The sequence below is a fragment of the Ictidomys tridecemlineatus genome, chromosome 13 (genome assembly GCF_052094955.1).
Source record: "Ictidomys tridecemlineatus isolate mIctTri1 chromosome 13, mIctTri1.hap1, whole genome shotgun sequence".
Lineage (NCBI taxonomy): Eukaryota > Metazoa > Chordata > Mammalia > Rodentia > Sciuridae > Ictidomys > Ictidomys tridecemlineatus.
In genome coordinates, this window is record NC_135489.1 from 73,691,326 (window position 1) to 73,718,982 (window position 27,657).

Sequence of the window (27,657 nt, forward strand, 5' to 3'; positions counted from 1 at the left end):
CTAGTTGTACTCTGCCTATTTGTGATTGCATCTAAATTAACCCAAAGAAGCCTAAGATGTTTGAGAACCTCTTCTCTCCTGATGCTAATTCTGAATTTCCTTCCTGCCCCATATATACCAGAATATGTAGGTTTTAATGCTTAGTGGGTGAGCAACATGCAGAAAGGGCACTAAGAGAACAATTTCCTCTGTAAGCAGCCCAAACAAGTGTCCATGCAGGTTTACTCATCTGAGAGTTCTTCAGTTCTTCCAAATAATGTCCTCTCTGCACATCACCACATGAGCCTACATCTACCTGGAGAAGGCCACATTTTCTTGCAGCAGTACACTTTGTGCTTACTTCTGAATCTAGGCCTCAGGGCCCTCTTCTGTATATTGACAATTCTTCCTTATTTACTGTCCCTTGTTCCTTGAAACAAAGTTCTATTACATCTTGTGGTTTTCATTTACACTTTCAGTGTTATCTGTACTTCACATATGATACCACACATACATATATACATATAAATTTATAAATTCATATGTCTACTTATACACATATATGTGTTTTAATTCAAATTACAAGGGTGAATATTGTTTACTGGCTATATCATGAATGGTATGGTCAATAGAATAGTGGCTTTCTGGGGTGGAATTTATTTCTGGTTACCATGGGCATGCCATGGAATCAGGGAGAGTAATTAAGGAATAACTGTAGGAATTAAGAAAACTGTTTCTGAGAACATATTTATCAAAATAGTGCCCAGTCTGAGTTCAAATATCTTTGAGACTTAAAACAACACTTGTATTCCCAATTATCTAGATGCAAGACTCTGGATGAGAAACCTAATTACTCTAAGGAAGATAAGGGCATATTGTTCAATGTCTACTTAAGAAAAGGCCAAGGGGCTGGGGTTGTAGCTCAGTGCCAGGGTGCTTGTCTAGGATGTGTGAGGCCCTGGGTTTGAGCTTAAGAGTAAATCAATCAAACAAACAAACAAATAAATCATGTCCATCAGCATCTACAGAAAAAAAAACTTAAAAAAAGAAAAATCCAAGGTGACAACAGAAAGTTTCCTCAGAGAAAAGACCCAAGAGCCCTACAAAAAACTGAGTAAACAATAATGTGAAAGAACTCTTGTCAAATTGAGTAATAAACTCCAATCCATAAAAGATAACATTAAATTATCTGCCCTGCAATATCTAAGGAGTGTTGTAGATCAGGCATTTTGATCTTTAATCTACCTCATTACATTATCATCTTTCTGTGGCTTTGAAAGCATATGTAAGGTAAACCAATTACAAGGAAAAAATCTTTATTTTGACTGAACATTTCAGAGATTTCTTTCTATGTATACTTGGTCAGCTTCATGGTTCTGTAGACTCCATGGAGGCAGAACATCATGGCAGAGATCACATATTGGAGTAACGCTGCTCACCTCATGGCAGCTGGGAAGTAGACAGCATGAGGCCAGGGTCCCAATATCCCCCTCAAGGGCTTATCCACAACCTTGCAACCTCCTTCCAGTAGGACCCACCGCCTACTGTTTCATCACCTCTCAATATTGCCAGAGGCTGATGAGGAAATATTTATAGAACTTTCGTGGATATTTAAGATCCAAATCACAACACATATCTCATTCTATACTTCCTACATCAGGCTGCATATGCCTAACACTGTATGCTGGTATTTGGAATTCACAGCTGTGACTTAAGCAAGGTCAAACTGGGTCTCACATGTGGACTGGTGTGACTCATACAGAGATATGGGATTCTCACTACATTCTGGCAGTGAATGAACACTTTGGTTGTTATCTCTTTGGGAGGGGTAAGCACATTTCATAAGAGGGTGGAAGAGAGAGCCAACTACAAGTGTTAGTAGTTCAGTTTATCAGTCGGTTCTCTGCTTCTCAGGCACATATCATAACTGTCTTTCCTGAACTTCTCTGAAAATTGTTTCAGCCAAACTTAATTTTCTGCTTATCCACCCTGAGAAATGCTGAATTCTATAAGGAAGATTATTCAATGTTACTGTAATAGTTAATTCCATGTACCTTTGGCTAGGCACAAATACCCAGCAGTTTGTGCCAAACACCAGTTAAATATAACTGTGAAAGTTTTTGTTTTGGGCATGGGGTGGGAATTCGTATATCCAGTCAGTGGACTTCATACACAAGCTCACACACTCCCAAATATGAAGAAATAACTCCCTGTCTTCCAAAATGCAGAAGCCTGCCATCTTCATACCACACAATGAATATATTCATCCTACTGATCCACAAAATTAGTAACCGACCAGCCTTCACACACTCAAGTACATGTGCATGGGTAATGAAAATAAAATTTATTCAAAATCCCTTGTACCAAACCATGATGTCCAGAATGTACAAATATCCTTCCTCCATTTCCCAACTATAACAATCACATTGAAAGTGCAGAGAAAACTACCCAAATGCCTTACTTAACATAGCCCATATGCAAACACATATATATCCAAACTCCCCATGGTGTGTTCATGGGAAAAATATATATATACAAGACCATCACAAGTAAAATATTACAAAAACCAGAGCTGACTTTTCCTTGATCTCCAGTATCCACACAGAACAAGAAGATGACCATCACAACTTCGTCTGACCCACACTTCTGAACACATACCACATTCTAGTCACGCAGTCGAAACAGAGCAAGATCCAAATTATGAATGCACATCAACACATTAGGGACCCCAACACCCCATCAAAGGAACAGCACAAACAACCAGAGCCCTCTGAACTCCTACTAACCCTCCAGGACCAGCGCAGCATCTCATTTTCACACCCAAATAACCACCCCTGTGATCTCATGCCCATCAAAATGGAAGGAAAACTTCCTGGCACACAGAAATATCCACAGAGGCCCCCAACAGCCCACCAACGCATACGTGAGACCATATCATCAATTTCACTGCCGCAATACACAAGCACCACAAATTAATAAAACCACATGACTCTCTTTATTACACACGACTTGTAGTCACAAGGTTCTCCCATCATCATTTAGGTGCTCTGTCCAGACGCGCCCACCAACAGCCCACCTACGATGGCCCGTCAATCACGGGGTGACTACAGCAGACTCAGCACACTTGGATCAGTGTGTTCCCTTCTGCAAAGTTGCTAAAGACAGGGAAATGAGAGTCCTTCAGCTAGCAACCCGGATGCCAAGTGACAGTGTCCCCAACATTCACAGGTTTCAGGCGGAACAAGAAGATGATAGTCACCACTTTGGCAGACACCTACAGGAGCCTCAGACATGCTGACCAGGACCGGGATTCTCAGGCACCAAGCAGGTGCCCTGGAGCCGGGTTTCCCACAGACTGCAAGGGACATGGATGGAGGATGCTTTCACGTGGGCGCCGCACTGGCCATCTCGCCCCTCACTGCCAGGCCTGCTGCGGGCGGCCTGCATCCCTGGGGAGGCAAGGCCGGGCCTGGGCTGTCTGGCGAGGCGCAGGGGCCAGAGGAACGGGCAGGGACACAGTGGGGACCCAAGAGGTTCGCGGGTCCAGTACCTAGAGGCTTATGGGAATGAGTCTGGACGCCGCCATGGGAGCCCAGCTGGCCGTTGGGAACCCGCTGTCTGTGCTCACGCCTGTACCGTTCCCTGCAGAAGCACCAATGGATGCTGGAGCTGTTGGATGGCAGCCTGTGAGCACGCCCTTCCATCCAAGCATGTGCAGGAATGCAGGAGGGACACCGGTGGCCCTGCAGGAGGAAGAAATGGGTCGGGAAGCCTGCAAAGTGAAATGGGTCTGGAAGCCTGCAAGGTGTCTCCGGCAAGAAGGCTCCCCATAAAGAGCCTCTGGGCTGGTCCTTCTTTCAGTGGGAGCACCTGAAATGACAAAGTGATTTTCGCAGTTACAAACTGGTCATGCCTACAGTAGAGACCAGCCTGCTGCAGTCCTTGGAAGCTAAGGAAGCTCTCTACCCTGTGCTCCTTCCCATGGCCAGTTTGCACAAATTGAATTTGACTAGTGTTATTATATGAGCACCTGTGGTCTAGTAGTTACACTAGCAGAAACTTTATACATCTTGTGTTAACCACATTTTTTGAATTCATGAAGAGTCCACATTGAACAATTAACTCATATCATTTATGTTTGTATTATGCTCACTCTGTGATGTTCAAACACTGACTGAATTGTGTCCTAAGATACAACCATACAGTATCATTAGATATCACTGTATAGTCTACATATAATGTATCTGCTAATAAAACATAAAAGTAAATGATATATCAGACAAACAGAAAATACAATGTGATTCGGTAACTGATTATAATAATTTGGAAGATTATAAAAACCTTGTCTTTAAAAGTTATAGTTCAAGTATCTCGGAAATATTGTTTTGAAGAAGGGAAATTCTTAGAAAAATATGCCTATGTGTACAAATATTTAAGATAATATTGTACTTACTCCATATTACAAAAGTATGTAATGATCTCTTATTTCTGTGGAGTTTTACTGGACAGTATGTGTGTGTGGAGATGTGTATGCATATGTGTTTGTAAAAAGCTTAAAGATAAATTAGCTTGGGCTTCTAAACACAGATCAGAGAACCTTATCATGACTACTGAAACTCTGAAACAATTCCCAGTGAATGGTTAAAAAGGATATCCATCTATTGATATATCTATGTACTATTTTTTCCTTTTACTCAGGAGAAGAAAATGTTAATGCACAAATCCCCTATCCATTGTACAGTAAGAAAAATGTACTGAGTCTCATTTTTGTTTCCTTACAAGTTTATCAATTTTTGATCATGCTTTCATTGTTTCAAGTAGCAGAGTTTCAAGCCAAAGCCTTTATAATCTATTTCAACACAGCAAAGCTATCATCATGCTTTTTGAAAATAATGCCTTCCATGAAATGGTTAAAATAGATCATCCTAAATTAGAAATCCTTTATGTAGTCTCTTTCAGAACAAGCAAGTGATCTGAGATGGAGTGCATACCTGCCTTTTTGTTCCATTCACTGAGTCACACATTTTCAATTCAACAAAGTTCCCCAAGTACTTACCCTGTGCTAGGCACTGTTCTAAGTGTGAATCATTAAAAAAACTGTTGTCATGTATCTTGTATTTATCTTATGTTCCTTTTAAGAAGATGGACATTAATAATTACAATATTAATTACAATATTATAGAATGGCACATGCAGTAACACCACTGTATATGAGATTTAGCAACAGTCCAGAGATTGGAAGGATCCCCATGGAGGGAACAGACAAGAAATGAGATGTAAAATGATACCTGTGATGGGTTGTGAAGGATGACTAAGAGTTTTCTTAAATTCAAGGACTTTATTTTTACTATAACTATGATTTAATTACCATCTGCAGATAGTAGCACAGAGAAAATGTTTTCATGGAGCTTATGAGAAAAGGAACTGATACCCTAGGTCTATAACAGAAAGCTTTGTACATAACTATGCTCAATGTTATGTCTGGAATTAAGTTAATACCATCGCTTATAAGATGGGAGCAATATTAAAGTTTAATATTTATAATATTCTTAGGTAAAGATTTTAAGCAATGTGAAATGTGAAAATTTTAACCTCATTACAAAGATTTTGTATTTTTAATGTAACAACTGGTTAAGTTTTTCAGGGTAAATTCCTATGTAAAACAATAGAGTTTATTCAAATAACTTAGAAAATCTGAAAAAGAAATAATTAGGGATGTAAAGTATGAGGAAAAAGCCTCAAGGATCCATATCACCCAACTTATGTAAAGTAACTGGATCTTCACTTAATCAAACATCTACTGAGTTGCTATTGTATGTAAGAGACCATTCAGACTTCTAAAATATAAAAATGAAAGCAATTTCTTTCTTTATTTTTTATTATTAGTTGTTCAAAACATTACAAAGCTCTTGACATATCATATTTCATACATTTAATTCAAGCAGATTATGAACTCCCATTTCCACCCGTATAAATATTGCAGATTCACATCGAATTTCTTTCATTTTAGAGTCTGTAGTACAGTTAGGAAGAGAACTTGCCTAATCATGTTTATTTGGTTAAGAACTATGGCAGAGATAATCCAAAAAATCAGAGATAGGGGCACTAACAAAGAAATGGAGAGCCAACAAGACTTCATAGAAAGGCACTTGGTTGTAGGATGAAAGTAATTTGGAGGTGCAGCTTAAGTAAAGAAAATAGAAGTACTGATGCTTTGATACAGGAGAGCAGACTGACCATTAGCAATTTTGAAGAATATAAGATATGAAGACGTATTTCTTGGGGGAATCTTCCAGAAGAAAAGCCACATGGCATTTAGAGTATTTAAATCTTAGACCATTAGTCCATATTTCATTTTTGTGAGAGTGTATATGTGTGTGTGAATTGTATCATTTAAAACACATGGAAGGGGCTGGGGATGTGGCTCAAGTGGTAGCCCGCTTGCCTAGCATGCATGAGGCACTGGGTTCAATTCTCAGCACCACATAAAAATAAAATAAAGATATTATGTCCACCTAAAACTAAAATAAATAAATATTTTTTAAAAGTAAAATAAAACACACAGAAAAGGACTTTCACAATGTCAACAAATATACTGCACTGACATTATTCTAGAGAGAATGATATATATTTTTTTATTCTTAGTTCATGAAGTTATTCACTTAAAGTACTCAAAAACCAAACCGAAAACTGTTACCTCCACTAGCAAAATAAGTTTATTACTACATACCAAACACAACTTCTTCTTAGGTATTAGTTGATGCATTTAGATGTGTGGATCCCAAGGCCTACTCTAGGACATTTAAGGAGGAATTGCCATGTTTAATTAGTGGTGTCTGCTAATCCATAGGGATAGAGTGTTGAATCTGAACCAAATCCCTTAAGAAGCTGTTTATTTTGCATAAAGCCAAGATCCATGGAAACAACATCCATAATATCAATTATGGATAACTTTTATTAAGCACTTAAGAAACATGCTAGCTATCAATGACAGACTTCACGTGTATTAATTCATTCAATTCTCACAACTACCTAGTGAGGTGGAAATCAAGGGGGCTGAGGCTGTAGCTCAATGGTAGAGCACTTTCTCAGCATGTATGAGGCACTGGGATCAATATTCAGCACCACATAAAATAATAAATAAATAAAATAAAGGCATTGTGTCCATCTACAACTAATTTTTTTTCTTAAATAAATAAATAAAGGAGTATGTTCAAGGTAGTTAGTTAGTGAGGATTCCCAACCTGGCATTTGACTTTAGGGGAAGTGCTCTTGTTAGTTGCACAATAGAGCCTCTCTGTCAACTATCCATGCTAAATGATATATAGGACAATGTCATCTATATCAGTAATGCCCTAAAGAGTAGTAATACATACTTAAAATACTATGCAACTAAACCATTAACAAGATACATAAAGACAAAGCAATCTTTCTTCAGCACCTCTTCTTTGCAGTTAACTTGAAATGTTTTTAATAGTATTAATTCTAAATTTATGTTCTATACACTAAATACTCTATATTATTTTACATATTCAGTAGTCTACATACGCTCTGTACTCTGACCCAGTTTATTTTGGTGTTTCCAAAATTTAAGATAGGAAAAGAGACTTTGGATTTCAATTTCATGGATTTCAATTTGAGTGTTTATGATGTGGCAGAAGCCACTCAACCTCTCTTGAGTTTCAGGATCCTCATTTCTAAAATAAAAATAAAATGGTACATATCTGACATTCTCTGTAAACTCAACAAGACAATGAAATAGGATTTCCTACTTAATGCACAGAAACATCCATTTGAACAACTATCCCTGTACAAAAATATCTGTACAAAAGTAAGGAGACCAGGTAAGATATGACAGCACCTGGGTATATCACAGAAATACTATCATGTGCTGCATGATGACAATGTTTTGGTCAATGACAGGCTACATACCCAACAGTGTTCCCATAGATAATAATGGATTTGAAAAATTTTCTGTTGTTTAGCAATAGCCTTGAAAACATTATACCTCAATGTGTTTCTCACATGTTTGTGTGAAGCTTGTGCGAACAAACCTCACATATAAATCATATAAATGTATACCACACATGATTGTCTATAGTACATAATACTTAATACTAAAAACAAATGACTATGCTACAAGTATATGTAGTTACTATATTGTACTTTTTATTATTAGAATATACTCCTTGTGCCTGTAAAAACAAGTTTATCATAAAGTAGTATGCCATGTTATGTCTGTAACAACTTCATACATTTCATGTTTACCATGTCTCTTAATTATATCCAAAGACCACATCAAGTGAATGATCTACGCTATCTAGGTTTATGTAACTACACATTATAATGTATGTATAGTGATAAAATCATATAACAATGTATTTATTAGAATATATTTCTGCTGTTAAGTGATACAAGAATGTAAAGAAAGAGGTTTTGAATATAGGAAGGACAGATTTATTTTACATCATTATACCTCTCTAACTACAAGCAGCACAGCACTGACAAAAATACACTGCAGGGATGGGCACAGGGGAGTGAATCTGTATTTCCAGTGACTTGGAAGGCTGAGGCAGGATAATCATAAGTTTGAGGCTAACCTGAGCTGCTTAGGAAGACCTTGCCTCAAAATAAAATGAATAAACAAAATGGCTGGAAATGTATCTTATTGTTAAAAGTGTCCCTGGGAAATACAAACACACATACCCACCCTCCAGGTGATGGAAGGAGAAGGAAATGAGGCCCGGGTTTCATTTCAGAGACAAATACCAATCCTTCCCTGTAAAATGCAGGTCCAGGAAGACTTGCATGGCCCTAAACTTCAGGCTGCTTTGGAATAATGAGCCTTCAGACTTGACTTGGTGCCACATTTGATCCCATGGCCATAGCTCCACATCTGCCTAGTATACTTGGTGTATGGGATACTTCAATGCTGAATGGACTCCAGTATCCCCAGATTACCAGCTGTCCCAAATGCCAGACTGATCCAGTGCCAGGTCAACTCCATTGAATTAGGCTATAGGTTTGTCCCAAGGTAAAGACAGCTCTAGTGATCCATACATTGGGCTGGCTTCCATGTCTCCAGACTCCAGGCTTACCCAAGCCCCAGGCCAGCCACTGCAGCCCAGGTTCATATTACAGACTAGCCCAGAGTCAGCTAGGTGTATATAATACTGCTTTCAAACCTCCTCTAGGGTCCAAATTAGTGACCCTTACCTCAGATAACATGACATCACCCATGGACACAAACTTTAAGCCTACACAGTGCCACATTGGTCCCTTGAACCTATTTTCTAAGCCAGCCCCCTTGGTCTCAACTTCCAGCAGACCTATGCACATGTCTGCTCAAGCAGATGCAGAATCAGGCCCTTACCAGTAGATCCTATCTCTTGACTGGCCCCTGCAGACATAGACTCCAGGAACATGTCCATGGAACCAAAGTCCTGGCAAGACTCAGTAGCCTGAGTCTTCACTGACCTAATTTTCATTGACCTGCAGGCCAGTATCCATGTATACCATACACTTAGCCTGCAGGTGAGCACCAATGTACCCACACCAGCTAATCCCCACAGTCCTAGACTCCAGAATAGGATCCTGTAGCTCTATGTATCAGGATACACTTCACATCTTCATATACACATTTGATTCTATGGTCTCAAACTCCACACCAGACCTAACACAAGGTTGACCCAGGATCCGTGTCAGTCCCCAAGGACCAACCAGTTAAACCTCCTCATACTTGGGTCTCAGGACCACCTCTGCATACTCACATTCCAGGCCAGTCCTTGTGGATCCTAATCCTAGGCCCATGCCTATGGACTTAGGCTACAGGTCCATTCCCATGTCATGCCCCTTCAAATTAAGGCCCAAGGACTACACTAGCACCAGGTCAATCCCCATGAACCAAATTTATAGGCCAGTCCTGAAAATAGAGATTCATTCCCACTCCCCCCACACAGATTCAGCCAACAGTTTTAATTTAGTGGTTCAGGTTTCAGGCCCAATTCTACCAATTCAGACACCAGGCCAGCATCCCATAGGAATCTGACATAAGCCAAAAGTTGACCATGCTAGATATCTTACCAAGAACTTCTAAATGGGTCAATTAGAGAGCACCTTTCCAAGACAAGGTCATTCTTAAAATAAGTTCCTATTTCTTCAAATGGACACATATATAAATAGAAAAAAACTACATAAAAATGAGGAGTTTCCATTATTAATTAACTACCATGACATTCAATTTTGCAGAAAATGGATAGTTTTGATGAGTAACAAGAAGAAAACATTCTGAATATGTAGGGGATTTTCAGAAGAAGTTCATATGGATAATACAGTTCTATAAAGTCTTTGAGGCTGATATGTTTAAATATTGGGGATCTTGACCATTTTTGTATAAACTGCTAAATATGCAGTTACTCAATATTGTACAGAATGTTTGGAATAAAGTCTTCCTTCCATTTCTGAATGGTAGAAATTTTTAAAAGAACATGATAAAATATCATTAAATATTTGCTTATGAAGTAGTTTTTAGACTAATAAATAAATTTGTTGGAATATAATTAATAATTATGTATAATATAAAATATACAGAAAATAAATAACATGATTCTTTAAAAAATACATTAAATAGTTTTGAGGGATATTATACATCATATTTTTCAAACTTGACATTTTTGACACTATTAGTGTCTTCATAAAAATTTCATAGTGGGTAGTATGTCAGAGGTATAATTTTGCTGTATTATATGTTCAATTAAATACAGGGTTAATGGACCACCTAAGTTTAAAATATTATTTTGTATATTAGTAAAAATATTAGTCTAACACCATAATTGTTATATACAACAAGGCTTGCCTTTGCATAGCTACAATATCAACATGCAGATAATCCTGTTACATTTTAATAGAATACTGTCTGTCTCTAACAAAATTTTCGTAGGATATTAAAAAAAAATATTTCACATTTTGTTTTGTTTAATGAAATAATGGCTTGTTCCTGAGTCAAATACTCAGGGAAATTTTTAAGAGCAAAAGATCCCCTTTTCCTTAAAATCTTTCACACTCAAAGTGGGTTTGTATTCTCTTTAAGTCCTTCATTAATTAAGTAATAATGAAATTTAGGCCATTTTCTAATGTATACTTATTCAAGGTCATTTCTATAAAATAAAATATATTGATTAATTGATATATTTCTCCTTTGTAATTTCATTTTAACTTATATCTTAATTATAGGAACTTAATATACTAGACTTGTGTGTACAGTATGGTTTCCATAATCAGCATTAAAATAATTAGTTAGATTTAGCTTATTGAATGCATTTTTCCAATATTAATCAATATTTTTTATATTTTTGTAAAATTTTTATCTCCTCAGACTAAATTTAGACTATATTATTCAAAATAAAAATTTTTCAGTCATACATGTGGCTTTGTTGAAAATACTGATATACCTTATCACACTTGCTCAAAAACATGTGGCACCACGCACTTTTTCTAGCCATAACACAGAAAGTGTTTCACTCATTGATTATAATCATATTTTAAGAATGTTTTCAACTTCATCAAGAAAGTGAAAGTTTACTGTGGTTTTTAAGTTTTCATATCTCTGAGTACCAGCATTTTGTATGTTAATTTTATGCCATTTTAAATATATGTGTATATCTTATTTATTTGGACAGCAAAATTAGTGTGCAGCATTTTGCACCTAAAAATAAAATTCCAATGTGTTTTAATTCTATTTAGCATTCTATTTAAAGTAGCAGCCTATTTCTCTATTATAATTTATACTTCATATATTTAATATACTTAATTTGCAAGAAAAAGAAATAACCAACAAGCAATTGAATATCTTGAGAATTCAAGGTTAGAATTATATTGGTAAAGGGATTTTTCTATTTTGTTTCACACATGAGCTATTATATAAGATCATAAAACAGCAAATTTGTTATTTAAGTCGCTACATGGATAGATCCAATTTTATCTACTAGATACTCAAATCATATTGAGTCTATGAAAACAATAGATTGGTTACTTATTTTACTTATTATACTATTCTGTCTCATTTCTTTTTCCTACACTGCTAACAAATTTGGAGGAATACATTAGGATTAATAAATTAGTCTTAAATCTCCTAGGGTCTTTTTTGGTGATTTTAATTCCCAAGTAAAATGAGTATAATTAGTGGACCTAATTTTCTTGTTTCAAACATGTTTTCATTGTAAGTGTTTCTCAATGGAAAACACTAAATGTTCAATATTGGAAAATATCACCTGTCTAGAGTAAGTTGCAGTTTATTTCAAGCCTATAAAAAGACAAATTTTGTTGTAAGTTTTCCTAGCTGGTCACAATCAATTTGTAACTAGTGGGCTAGTACATTTTGTTAGGAGATTGATTATAATGCTACCTAACTCTACTTCAGAAAAATATTTATGGAAATAGATATGTGAAATGTAATAATCTCTCTAGAATTTAAATAAATGAAATGATACAAGAAATAGCAGCAAATAAAAATGTATTTTCAGTATACATGCATATGAAATAACACTTCATAGCTTCTGACCATCATTTAGAGTAATGAGGTGGCTTACATGATTTAAGCCTCAGATATATTTTTTAAGAACTCAGTTTAATTAGTTTCTATTAGTTAGATAATGCATCATGATCTAGTATCATAAGAAAAAATTTTGTAAATGCATAGAATTTGTTTAAGCTCTAGATAAGATCTGTATATGAATTTATGGGTATGCTGACTTATATATTTTAAATATAACTTAGATAATTATCCACTTTTAACAATATAATTGTCATAATATGTGTTTTAAATTATATATAAATAAAATAATACCTTCAGTTTTCTTACTATTGTAGAAGAAGAACTGTATCTTCCAATATAGATGAAAATAACCCTATATAATAGGGTTTTTATGATTTTCTTTATATTAGACTTTAATTTTATGTGGCTTAAATACATAATTTCTGTTTTTAGTTATGTACACAAGTTCACTGGATTAATAAATCATCAAAAATATTGCCTAGTCAAACTCAGAATATATACATTTGCATACATGGATTTTAATATATTTTATAATTTTCCTTGATAGAAAATAAAAACAATCCTATTTTATCTTAGAGTCTAACATATGTATAAGTTTCCAGATGGGGAAAGACTTCTGAATATTTGTATGAGGAATAAAGTAATATCATCAAATCCACATTAGTGAAATGTACAAGCCAGACATTTAAAATTCAATAAAATACACTACCTTAACGACCAAGGAAACCAAGGCATTATTCAGTCTATAACACATTCAGCTAATACTTAGCTCTGGTCATAAGTCAGCCCTTTTATTTTCTTTTAAAAAATGAAATAAATTGTGAGTTACAAGGTGTTGCTGTATCAAAGATGGAAAAGACAAAAGGACGATAATTTTTAAAAACCAGTATGTATATTAATTGGTTTTATTTTGGACTGTATTCTCTTATTTTTATTTGTGTTTTTTTGGGGGGTGGGAAATGTGCATTTTATGGGCAAAAGCATTTTGATAGTAAGATGATTCTATTTTCACCAGTATGTTCTATCACCAAGTTAGGATTATGAACAACTTTATAAAAACAAACTTAAAGTCACCTATAGAAAAGCCACCTACAATTCATATTTAAGCCCACATTCTTGTCTCCATTCAACACCACCCATGGAAGAAAAAAGCAAAAACCCTACTGAGCTAGTTCACTCTGACGCCAGTGCCTCTCTGCCCAGGGCTTCTGTCTCTGCCACTGTCTTTCCTCACCTTGGCTTCACATTTCTTCTCAACTAAGCAAAGTTTTAAATCAGACCATAGGTTGGGGAGGTGCCAAGTCAGCTGCATGCTACAAGGTAATCTGCCCCACTGTGTCACAGAATTATTCATTTCTGAATAGCTCATTATATTTCCTCTATATTAGCAAGATTTAAAGGTGACCTAAAACAAACTAACAAACTCATCCTGTATAAAGGCTAGGCCAAATCCAAACGCAGACTATTACCTAATGGGGTAAACATACTGCTACCTTAAAAGTTTTATTCCTTACTTAAAACCTATATATTCCTGCCATCTAACTAGTTTTCTAGTTATAAGCTACCTAGTTGTAACATATCTGCTACTTATTACAGAATGAAATAATATCTGATATTACAGTACTTTTTCTTCCCCACATCAGACAAGGATATAGTTTTTGCATAATCTCAGGTTTCCCAATTGAGGAAAGAAGGGAATGTGGCTTGATTATATGTAGGGTCCAGTGTAATTTAGTTTGTTTTTCTGTGGGAGTGACCTCTTCTCTAAGAAACATTGTCATCAGCAGTTTCACTAAAGGGATATTAGAACTCCCTGATTACACTTTCTATTATGTTTGCTAATTTTTCCTCACCATTTAACCCATGGAGCACCCCTGTCCAGTTAACATACTCACCAGGATAAGGATAGATTTTTCATCTTCTAACTTCTAGTTGGCATTCATAGTTAGTGTTCTTTCTATTAAAGAGGACAGGGTATTTTTTTAAAGTCATCAATAATATTTCTCCTAAAGCACAGTGTGAAAACTCCCAAATGTATCTCAATGAGATTAGAAAATTCACACAAAAAAAACCTACCTTCAATTATATTAACTTTCTTAGTAGTTTTTTAATCCTTACATAATCTTCAGTTAATATTAGATAAATTTATGCAAATATTAGCATAATCCTATGATGGCCCATTTAAATGGCTCATTCATAAAAATAATTCATACACATTAAACATTAATAGAGTGGGTAACACTTAAATATATATTTAAATGAATGACACTTTTCTTACATAATTAATCTGAGTTAAAGTGTAAGTAAAGCAAAGGCAGAGAAACATTTTTCTTAATGTTTCTAAACATTAAAAATAAATAATAATATACATTTAAAATTATAATTATCTTCCCATATTTAAAAATAATTAGCAAAACTTTCTTAAATATGTAGCATAAATATGATTAAATTGCTTTGTAATTCTTAGGAAACATTGTGAGATTATATTTTATAAGAAAATAAGTTTGTGAATCAAAAAAAATTTAGAAAATGCCTATTTCAACAAAAAACTGTGGCTTTCAGTGCTTCTATGGTGTAAGTGGGGCAAAACTCTCTCTACACTTGAAACATAATAGTATACAGAATACTGCTTTTAGCTGAAAGAGAGTCAGCAGCATTGAATCAGACTGGGCCCCGCTTAGTTCATTTGCTCCCATAGGATTCTCTGTAGGAGAAAACTCTATGATAAACACTGCAGGTAAGTTACCTGACCCACATTTTCATGCTTTTTTTCAAATTGAAGCTTACTTGCCATTACTGTACTGGTATCTTATTTGGTCACTGAATCACTCATGAACAAGCTTTGATTCTAAATAAATTTATTTGCTCGTCTATATCTGATGTGAATGTATATTACATACATTGAAATACCCTATACTGAATAGACCTGAGTAGTATGGAATACAAAACCAAATAATGGACTTAAAATTGTTTCTCTGTTTACCAAATGTCCACCTGGCGGGAGTGCACTGTTAACTGATTCTCCATCAATTTAACCCTCTACTTCTGAGCACTTTTGTTAAATCAATTAGAAAAATTCACTTTACATTTGGGTTCATTAGTTTATTAATTGCCTACCAGAAAAGTGAAACTCTTTGGCAGGCATCCTGTATGCAGTTTTCTGTAATCCTCTTGATAGAGTCTGCCTTTGTATTTCAGTAAAAATTTTCAAGATCTGATAAAAATAAATAGGGAATCTGAAATAATTATATAAATGGAGTAAAATTTCAAAGATTTCTGAAAATCTGTCTTTGATAAAATACTTTTATTAGGATGAGTTTAAGACACACTAACATTCATACATGGGTTCAACTTGGAAACTGTTCATTGAGAATTTGCTATGTAGATATTATTCACTTAGGGGCTTTGAGAATTGAAAAAAAAATGGTAAGACTAGGAGCAATTAGGAGCTAGTGATAAATATGAGTTAATCAGTTTCTAGGTGGTCTATCAAGGGTTGGATAGGATTAGGGAAATCTACCTCCTATCAAGAGCATGGCTAGAGGGAAGACAAGAAATAAAATGTATATATTTGTAAAGGTAATTTGACACTATTCAATTATAGGAAATAATGATTCTAATACTACAAATACAAAATAATATAATAATAAATTATAATGGTTATAGATGTGTAAGTTTACACCAGGTAAATTAGAAACACAGTAGAAGTGAGAATATAGTTCCAAACCAGAAGATGGATTTTGCAACATGTTAATCTAGCACTCTGTCTGAATAAAATGTTCTTTTATTATCCAAAGGGAAAAAAATGTGTTCAGATATACTCTTTCTGTGAAAATCTTTCTGCTTTTCTTATATTATGCAGTCTAGTTATCTGAAATTAGTTGAGAAGCAAGACACAGAATGTTAATTAGCACTAAGCTCACATTCACTATAACTGATAATTTAGTATTTTTGGCCACACACATTTTCCATTTAATTTTCACAAGAGACATAAAAGTCAGCTCATCAATACATGTTTTGCACAGTACAGTGCTGGTGATCCAAATACTAAATTGTTTGTGGCATTCTGACTGGTTCTTGATGATAAGATTAATTTATAATTTTAAAATGAGCCGCTTATTCAGTCTTAATGTACTGTTTGCTAAAACTTTCAGGAGTTATTTTTGAATATCTGATGTTCTGTCCATTTCCAGCCATGACCATCATAACTTATCTTCACAATTCCCCCAGGATTCTATAGCTCTTTGGTCATACAGACTTTCAAATTAAAATCTATTAGTATGTAAAATCTCTTAGAATCTCTGCTCTCTACAGAAACCTGTACTATGATTTGAAAGGTGAATGTAAAGTATGATATATTTATTCTCCAGTCTTTGGTGAGCTGTTCTTCAATCATTTCCATGAACCATTTGCATAACAATCAACCTCTATTTTTTAAAGTTAGAATCACTTGGCTTTCACCTAGGGAAAACTTTAGTATTAGTGTTGCTTTGAACTGATTTTAATTCTATCTCTATGATTAAGTTGCCACACAAACTGAAAGAAAAATGGAAAATACAGGCTTAAAGATTCCTAAATGGCCACTCTTTTTAAAAATCTTTTTGTCATTGTATATGGAAAGGATGCCTTTATTTTATTTGTACATGGTGCTAAGGATCAAACCCAGTGCCTCACACTTGCTAGGCAAGCGCTCTGCCACTGAGCTACAGCCCCAGACCTAAATGGCCACTCTTTAGTCAAAAATGTGGTGGTGAAAGAATGAGGATATTCATGATATAGAAAATGTTCACTCATGATCATAAAATATTCCCAAATACTGCAAAGAAGTAATCATGAGAGCAAACATCAATCCCAGAACAACATTAAAATTACAGAGGGGGTTAATAAACTATATTCTTACTTGTTGATGTCAATAATATGGCAAAATATTACCCTTTTGCTATAGCTTTCCACTTACTAAATTAAATGTCAATGTTTTTACTGCTTTGGAATAATCTATGATCTTCTGTAAGTTAGGGGCCATTGTAAGATACAAACATGGAAGAGCTCAGATTATTTCTAATGACATCAGATTTTCACATCAGTGATTCAGAAAATATGACTAATGATGCAATGAATGGTAAAAGAATTTCTTTCACAAGCATTGAAAGTCCATATAAATTACCAAATTATTCTCAGACTGATATATCATTTCATCAATCTTGTATCTATGTGCATCTGAATTAATTACTATATGTCAACACCACATTTCATATAATAAAATTTGAAATTATCTTCTAATGGAAAGTAGAAATGATAGCAGCTCTCAGAGTCTCAACCATTTGGTTTTCTAAACACTTATTACTAAGAAATTTATGAGTCAGGAGAGGGCAGTTCAAAAACAAAGAGGAGAGGTACTACAAAACACTTTCAGCAAATGGTAGGTTAGCACACTGAAATAGCTTAAAATTTACTGAATTCTGTGCACCCATTATTATTAGAGCAACAAAATGCAGTGGATAAACTCTACCATGCAGGCAAATATTATCATGCTTTCAGAGCACAGTAATATGCCAAAATCATGAAATGCCACAAGCAAGTGTTCATGAAAGATTTAGACTTTAAGCAGAAGGAAAAAAATGATTTGTTCTGTGAATTTTCTGATAAACAAAGCAACTTCCTTTTGCATTCTGTTTAAATAGAGGTGTATGGTCCAACTTCTATAACAGGATTGTTAGGATCAGAGGAGTATATGCCTGCCATATAGTCATTTCTCAAACAAACATTTTTTCCTTGAAAAAAATCATATATAATTTTTCTTCTCTATCCTATATGTTAGTCCTAGTAAATACAGCATCCAAGTGTATCCAGTTCCAGTATCTAGGATGGTTCCATGGCACCAGGGTCGAGTTATGCTTCAGTGTACCCAGGTCTAGACTTATCTTAGTAGTCCTCAATGTTAGGCTGAACTACATAGACTGAGGCTCATACAACATCCCTATAGATCCAGGCTCCTGGAACACTCCCAAATTCTGGCTCAAGTCTTATCCCAGTGGTATAGGCCCTGGGAAAATTCAGTTCTAAGTCAACTTCTATGGATCCAGACTTGAGACTCTAACATGAAATTCTAGACCAATTTCTATGGACCTAGCCTCCATGCCAATTCTCATAGACCCAGGCTCCAGATCCTTCTATGGAGACCCAGGCAATAAGTCCACCCCCCAGGACCTACAGTTTAGACTTACCCTTTGCTAACCAAATGATGAGGGAAGCCTATTTAAGAACTCCAGCAACAAGACATCTCCCACCAACTCCCCTGACAACCGACAGCCTGCCAGAATCTCTGCACATGCTACAGGTCTTTTTCAGGCAAAGTCAGTCTGCAAAGATTAAAATAACCCTCTCCTTCAAATACACAGACATTCTATTAATGAAATAAGAAACATGAAAAATTAACGTACTTTCCCACCCCAAAACACAAAAGTCTCAAAGTAGTTGACTCAAAAGGAATAGAGATATGCAACCTAACAAAGAATTAAAAATAATCATTTTAAAAAAATTTGGTAAACTTCAAAAAATTAGTGGAAAACAATAATAATTAAATGAAATTACAGAAATTATAAATGATTAAAATAGAATTTTAACAGAAAGATTCAAATTTTTAAAAATAAAAAAGCTTAGATATAAAAAATACAATGAATTCAATGAAAATATAGTAGAAAAATCAATACCAGAATTGATAAAGAAAAAGAATTTGTGAACTAAAAGGTTATTTAGGGATGGGGATATAGCTCATTTAATAGAGTACTTGCCATGCACAAGGCCTAGGTTCAATCCGCAGCAATACTGAGAGAGAGAGAGAGAGAGAGAGAGAGAGAGAGAGAGAGAGAGAGATATGAATACAATAGAGGAAAGTTTATGGAAGTTATTGGAAAGTATTAAAAGTGAATATTTAAATTAGAGGAGTTTGTGAAGCAGAAGAGAAAGAAAAGGCAGAGTGGTTATTTAAAGAAATAGCATGAGAGTATTTTCCAAATATGGATAAAATATCTAGGAGGGTCAAAGTTGTCAATCACATTTAATTCAAATAGGACACCAAGACATTATTAGAAAACTGTAAAAAAAATTAAAAATTAAAAAAAAACCCAAGCACAAAGGGAAGATTCTCAAAGAGAAAAGAAGCAAATAACACACAATGATTATCAGTAAGACTTCTCAGCATAGACCTTACAGGCCAGGAGAGAGTAATATGATGAATTCAAAGAACTGAAGGGAAAAAAGAATCTCAAACAAGAGTACAGTGCCAAATAAAAATGTTATTTAGAAATGGATAGATAAAGACTTTCTTGAACAAGCCAAACAAAGTTCAACAATTATGTCAAACAGTTGGCAAACTATAGAAAGGCAAATTTAATGTCAACATGATGGTCATCATGAGAGAAAATTTTACTCACATAAAATTTGTAATTTTGTACATCTATAGACAATTTACACTGTATTAATAAGCATAATCAGATATAATCATATTTTATTTATGGAATTCAAAATTTAAAAACTGTAAAATATTTTCAATGATACTGTAGGACAAAATAAGACTTATTACACTAAGGGTATTTCTTTATTGATAGGTATATAATTAAAATCATTTATTATCTTTTGAGCAATGGGAAGAAAATCTGTATTATGAAATCACAAACCAAAAGAGACCTCAAGTTGGTCTAGTAATATGAAAGAAAATGAACCTCAAAACCAAAACTACTATGTGAGCTAGAAGGCAGATTACCTGAGGAAGAGAACAATTCCATAAGTCTTAAAAATCCTAAATTTTTATGTTCTCCCAAAAGTTAAAGTACGTGAACACATAAAATGTTAGATCTATAAGCAAAATACTTAAACTCAATGACAAAGATGAAGTTTCCAATAGCACTTGTTCAATAATTAATAGAAAAGCTACACAGAAATTCAACAATTCATAGATGATAATCCTTACGAAATCATCAGAGAACCTGAACTAATTAACAATTACAGAACAAAATTCCATCACCAAAAAAAGAGCACTTCTCAAATGCACTCAGAATATTCAACAATCTAGACCACAGGTAAAACAAACATCAAAATGTATCATTGTTGATATTGTGCAAAGCATATGTTCAATATATATGGGGCTGGGGTAAATAGCTCAGTGGTACAGTACTCAGTTGCATACTTAAAGCACTGGGTCCATTCCTGGGCAACACCCATACACATCCCAACATACACACACACACACACACACACACACACACACACACACACACACCAGAAAGAGACAGATAATGTATAACATCCCTAATATTTGGCAATCAAATAGCATAACTCTAAATAATCCATGAGTCAAAGATACAAATAGAATTTTTAAAAACTTAGACTAGATAGATGATATAAGTAAAATCATATAGTGTTGAGAAGAACATGTGTAGCATTGAATGTTTCTATTAGAACCAAAAGAGTTTTAAAATAATTAACCTGAGCATTGACATTGAAAAAAAAATTCAATCTGTGTCAAAATATAACAAATATTAAACTCGGAATCAGTAAAATAAGATAAAAGAAAATGGATTAAAAAATTCAATATGAATCTGGATATTTTTTTAAAAAAACATAATTGTTAAATTCCTAACCATACTGATTGAAGAGGGGGGCAAAAATTGTTAGTATCAGGAATAAAAGAAGAGGCACCTTCAATGCCCCCATACATATTAACAAGGAAATGATATAATACTACATAACTCTTGATCCCCAAATTTGACAATTTATGTAAAACAGATAAATTCATGGAAATAGATTTTCTATTAATTATTTGAAATGAAATGGAATCTTGAACTGGCAACTCTTCTTCCTAGGCCTAATAATTGGGATTATAGTTATGTGATCACAAATCATGTGTCACCATGTATTGCCTGTGTCCAATTTTTAAATTAATTTCTTATTTTGAATAAATAAAGTGTGAGGTTATATACATATGTGTGTGTGTGTGTCTGTGTAAAGAAAATTTAATCAATTTGTTTTAATATGTATGAATAAGTACACATACCTTACTAAAAGGTCCCCATAGTGAAAGCAGAGTTTTACACTTGTACTGGCGGGTGGGTTCCTCAGAAGCAGCAAGCCTCTACAGCCAAGCAGCTATGGGTAGCAGGCTCGGCCCACTCATGTTCCAGCAGACCACAGCAGCTCACCACGAATCTTCTCCAGGTTACAGGTGTTCGGAATCCAAGACAGGAAGTCCAGCCTCTAAGACACTAGGGCAACTAGCCACAGAACTTTGCGGAGGTAGATATATATATATATATATATATATATATATATATATATATATATATATATATATATATATATATATATATATGTCAATGCCATTGGTTCACGTTTATGCTAATAAGGGTTTGGAAAAAGTTGCAACACTATTGGTCCAAATTTATGAAGGTTCCGTGACACCACGCCCCCTGAGGGGAAAACGGAAGTGAGAGCACCTGAGCTAACCAATAGCGTGTGTCTATTGCCAAAGGACCATTAGCTCAGAGGCCATCATTTCCTTGCAGCGTCCAGAGCGCGGGAGCCACCACAGGAGCAGAGGCAGGAGCCAGCTTTGTCGCGTGGGAGCCGCTGGAGCCACAGGACCAGAGCTGCTGTTGCAGAAGCCCCCAAGGCCTCCGCCAACGCTGCTACCGGAGCCAACCCCCCTGCCCAGAGCCAATGTTGACGCCTCCACCAGAGCACAGGAAGGGCCAGAGCGCGGGAGAAAACGCTGCTACTGTCTCCCTCTTCTGGACACCAGAGCCACCTGCCGCCGCCGCCACGTGCAGAGCACAAGAGCCAAAGCCGCCAGCGCCCTTCTCAGCGATTAAGGAGCCACAGCCCGCATCACCTAATCGCTGGAGCCACGACACCACAGTCTTGGACTCCAGGAACAGGAGCCGCTGCCAGAGCACAGGAGCCACTGATCGCTGGAGCCACGGCCGGCCTCGGTGAGTTCAGAGCTGCCCAGGACAGGACCCAAGCCAAAAGGACGCTGCGCAAGGCTTGGCCATGGCTCCCGCAGGTTAGGCGGCGGGAAGGACAGCCTCCATCACTCCCACCGCGAGTTCACCCGCGCATTCCTGGCTGCTCCCCCAGGGGCAGAAACCCAGCAGAAGATATGGAGCACCTTGAAGAAGGAGGTACTGGGACCCACTCGAGGAGGGTGCAGGCTCTTTGGGTGAGGTGCAGCGGCTTTTCTGAGGTGCTCCTTGGCAGCAGGTGCCGCCACTTTAGAGGGCAGCTCATCTATTGGAGGCTTCTACCTCTACAGGGCTGGAGGGGTGGCCTGCGAGTTTGGGGGTTGTGGGGTAGAGGCAAAGGGATACCGCTGGTGTCGGTAAGCTGTGTTAAGGGGCACCTTAAAGTGTCTGGGTGGAGGAACAGTGGGTCTCAGTGAGGGGATCTTAAAAGAGAGACAAACTCCTGGGGACAGGCAGGCCTGTTGGGGGGGGGATGATGTTGAAAGGGGTTTTCAAAAGGGTCCTACCCTGCTGCGGCAATGGAAGAGGTTCAGTTTGGGGACATAAGGACTCCCTCAGGCACCTCCACATACTCAGTCCTTGGAGCGACCTCCAGGAGCCAAGAGGCCCCCCTCCCTGAGAGTTCCAGGTCAGACTCTGTGGACTGCTCCCTTGGCAGGCAGGGTCTTCTCATCCCTATCAGACCACACAGGAGGATGATAGACAGGCTTCTGCTGCTCCTCTGCCTTTTCACTCTCCTTAGGCCCACCTGGAGCTTATTCGTGTTCAAAAAAAACAATTTGAAAAATGACTTGAAAAAATATCCATTTTTTTTCTTAGAACTATAAATGTCTAGTATGTATTAAACATTAGCTTTTGTGCTAGAAAATCAGTTGTTTAATTGTGGAAACAGTATACCACAAGTGTGTATATTTTATTTAGCAAGTAAAAGTTAAATTGATAATCATGCAGTGAAAATAAAAACAATGATAATATCAAAATCATCCAGTTTCATTGGTAATAATAATGAAAATAAAGATAACATCAAAATAATCTACTAAGAATTATGCAAAGTGTTTTAATGTTGTAACTTCACTACAATATTATTGACTTTCATTTTCATTTTAGAAAGTGATGCCCGAAGACCCTGAGAGACTTGCCTAAGTCATAGAGCTGGAATATGGAAAGTTTCTCTCACTCCAGGGATCACAGTGTACAAAAGAAATTTGTATACCTTATGAAGTTTTTCTTGTTGGAAATAGGTATGTAAAGTTTTCCTAGCATTAAATTATGACAGGAATATAAAAGGGTAGTGGGATGGGGCACATGTTTATGGGTAGATGGGCTTTTCTGGTCTTGACAGCTCAGCCCTGGGAAGGGTGCCCTAGCAAACCTCTTAGTAACCACAGAGACCTGCACCTGTTTGGAAAATGCAGCAATACACATAGGCCCTGGAAATAATTATAGCAATTTATTGTGTTACAAGAATGGTTGTGAAAGTGACTGACCTTAGAGAACACATGGGGAAGCTATTGGGACTGTCTGGAGCTGGATGTGTCACACTGTTAAGGTAGTGAGAAGGACAGAAAGTGCAGCTGTGTCTGGAAAGCTTGGAGGAATTTCTTCCTGTGGGAGTTCTTTAGAAGTGAAAGTGCTTGAAATTGTTAACAGCATTATAGTCTATGAATGGGAGGGAATTGTTCTTAGAGACAACTGCAATTCTGGTTTTGCTTATTTGCAAAAGATCTTTTTTCCTTGGAGTATGTAGAAGGCATCACATATTTCACTACTCTACATTGTATTCTGGAGTGCCTGATTTGTGGAAGTCAATGTGAGCCATCTGTTTAAGAAAAGTTTATTTCAAAACCGAATTTGCAGTAAATTCTAAATGTCGTTTAAAATCTTTCATCTGTAGACTTAAAAAGTCACTTCAAGCTAGGCATGGTGGTACACCCTTATAAGGAGTTTCAGGAAAGATGATTGCAAGTCCAAAGCCAGCCTCCCCAATTTAGAAAGACTATGTTTCAAAATGAAATAAAAAGGGGATTTGGGATGTAGCTCAGCAGTAGAGGATGTGTTTGTGCTAGGACCCAAATTCAATCTCTATACTGTGTAGCAAAACAAAACAAATTACTTTTATTTGCAGCAAAATGTTTTGATGTGAAAACTTTTCAAGACAAAGATGATATAATTTTGTTATTTTCTCCAATATCTTACTGTTTTGGTTATCTATTTCTTTGTATGTATAAAAATGGTGAAATATTAATCAGATGTATAGTGGGTAAATCTTAAAATACCAATGGCTATAAAGTCTGTAATGTAAATATCTTTGTAATAGATTGAATCCCCTGGGTTATTAGAGATATCTAGATAATAGATTGAAGGCCCTGGATAAAGTTCTGATTTCTGTCATGAAAATTGGACACAGAAATCATTGAGGTGACATGTGACAGATACATGTGCAGTGACTGATGGGAATGTTGCTTTAATGCAAATTGTTTATTGCTGTTTTGCATAGCTTAATGAACTACAAATCGCTACTGATGGACAATATATTCAGCATGTCAGTGATTATTTTTTATGAATGTTTGTGTATTTTCAGACTTTACAGCCACCTCTAAAGATCCAGAAGTAATCACTTAATTTAACCATGTTAAAAATCAAATTGAGCTGGGCATGGTGGTGCATACCTATAATCCTAGCACCTGGGGAGATTAAGGCAGGAGAATCAAGAGTTTAAAGCCAGCCTCAGCAACAGTGAAGTGCTAAACACCTCAGTGAGACCCTGTGTCTAAATAAAATACAAAATAGTGCTGGGGATGTGGCTTAATGGATGAGTGCCCCTGAGTTCAATCCCAGATTACCCTCCCCTCAAAAAAATCAATTTGAAAAGGATACACTATTCTTTTTTTTTTAATTGAAAAACAATAGAATTTTATTAGGCTCACAATTCTGGAGGCACTAAGAACATAGTGCTGGTTTCTGGTAAAGGTCTTCCTGATGGCATGATAACATCTCGGAGGGCATCATGTACTGAGGGAGCCAGCATGCTAGCTCAGTTCTCTGTTCCTGTAAAGCCACTAATGCCATCCTAATGACCTCATCTAATCCTCATTATCTCCCAAATGTACCACTTCTAAATACCATATGAATTAGGGAATTAAGTGTCTAACACATGAAATTTTAGGGAACACATTCAAACCATACAATAATAGAGGGACCAGCTCAGGCAAATGCCATGTTACTTAATATTACAAAGTTTATTTCTAAAGCTCATAAAATATAAAATCTTCTGGTAGGCAGGTCACACTTTCATGATTGCAAATTACCTGTGACTGGAAGAGTTATTTATGTAAACGTACCCAGTGGGTGAATTTTTAAGGGTCAAAAACAGGAGTGCAGACTGACTTTTTACTGAATTCTAAATTGTCTGTAGGCCTTACTGAATGTAGAGTGTTTCTAAACATATAAGCATCCCAATCTTCTCTTGTCTTAATGTCTTTCCTAGGTACTATCCCAAAGGAAAGATGTGAAACCTGGCATAGCTTTCTTATTTGAACTCTTTCTCCTTCGTGGGAAACATGCCTGCCTTGGCCAGGCTGTGGGCTGGGCAATCTTTCCCCTGTGTGATAACAACTTGGATGTAGTGGAAGGAAAATTCAAGTGCCCCCTTCTCCGAGGACATTATGACCGGAAATCCAGAAGTTTTAGGAAAATTGAAGATTTGATTTGCCTGGTCTTGGACCACTGGCTGTGCAATCTCTATTTTCAGGTTTGTGATATGATTGAGGATACACTATTCTTTATAAAATATTTTCTATATAGAATTTTTCCTAATTTGTTTCCTGTAACTTACCTTGTATAAGTTCAACTATCAAAAACCAAATAGTCCAATTATATAAGTGGACATCCATGATCACATTGCTTCTTTTTATGATTTGATAGCTTTTTAAGGTAATATAGTAGGAAAATTAATAAGTATAAGTTTGTAATTATGGAGAAGGGGACTTCTTTAAACAAATAAACTTAAAGAGCTCTTATGTCAGCTCCACTACTTTTAATGAAAAGACTGTGATGCTGTTATCATGATGGATAATCTGAGAGACACAACCAGTGACACATTCTTGACAGAAGTCATTAAAATAAATAAGATAGAACCAATGGGTTACTTATGAGTGATAAGTAATGTGTAGTCTTACCAATTACATCCTTTGGAAAATGCTGAGGTATGATAAATGAGACTTTTCACTATGGACTATTGTAATATAAATATGACTAAATGTACAGTTTTCTCAATTCCAGTGTTTAAATATTACTTAGTAGTTTCATTAGGCTCTATATGTATGTCAAACATGGATTGATATATTTTGAAGGATTTTAAACTGTTTGAAGCTATGTCCTCTTTTTGCTCTATAATGAACATATAACAACTTGACTGCCTGAGTCTTAAAAAAATGTGCATTTGTTGGAATTCTTTTCAAAATGAAATCTTATACTTAGTCCATCAGTTTAAGCTGTGTTAACTGAACAGTAACACTTTCATGTTTTGGAAATGTGTAATATTATTTGAGGGCTTTATCATATTTTAAGGAACAAAACATTATAGGATTAAATATAATCCTCCTAGATGATAAAATAAGATTATTTCCAGAAATCTTATTGCAAAAATTCTTTCCTTGATTTTTATCTTCTTTCATTTGAAAATAAAGCAGATTTCCAAACTTGTTACTACCTGCTGTGTGCAGAATAATATGCTGGTTGGACAGCCCCCCTGGGAGGTAGAGTGAGTCCAGATGCCTCTTTGCTTGTTTATTTCATTCCTAGAGGCCATTTGTTACAGGTCTTTATTGTGTTTCCAAAGTGGTCAACCATCTTGAATTCAGTTCTTATCTTCAGTGGAGTAAAATAAGATATTAATACATTTGACTTGTAAATAAGTAAAGCTAAAGAAATGAGTTCTCTCAAGGAAGGTTGGCCGCATTTTATTCATGATTAAAATTCGTGATTCTCTAAACTGTGGGTTAGAGCTAAAGAAGTGGAAACTTGAAGAAGAAGGAAGTTTGCAGGTCTATATTTGGAATCTGCATTTCTTTTGTTCAGAGGCAGTGGCATTACAAAGGAATAGAA

At 35.9% G+C, this 27,657-nt stretch overlaps 1 long non-coding RNA gene across 1 annotated transcript; it reads left to right on the forward strand.

Moving 5' to 3' along the window:
- Nucleotides 1-22,098: 22,098 nt before the first annotated feature.
- On the forward strand, nucleotides 22,099-26,691 carry LOC144370174 (uncharacterized). Its single transcript, XR_013430091.1, has 3 exons — nucleotides 22,099-22,710; nucleotides 23,659-23,792; nucleotides 26,039-26,691. It is a non-coding gene; the product is annotated as an uncharacterized LOC144370174 (long non-coding RNA).
- Nucleotides 26,692-27,657: the final 966 nt, after the last annotated feature.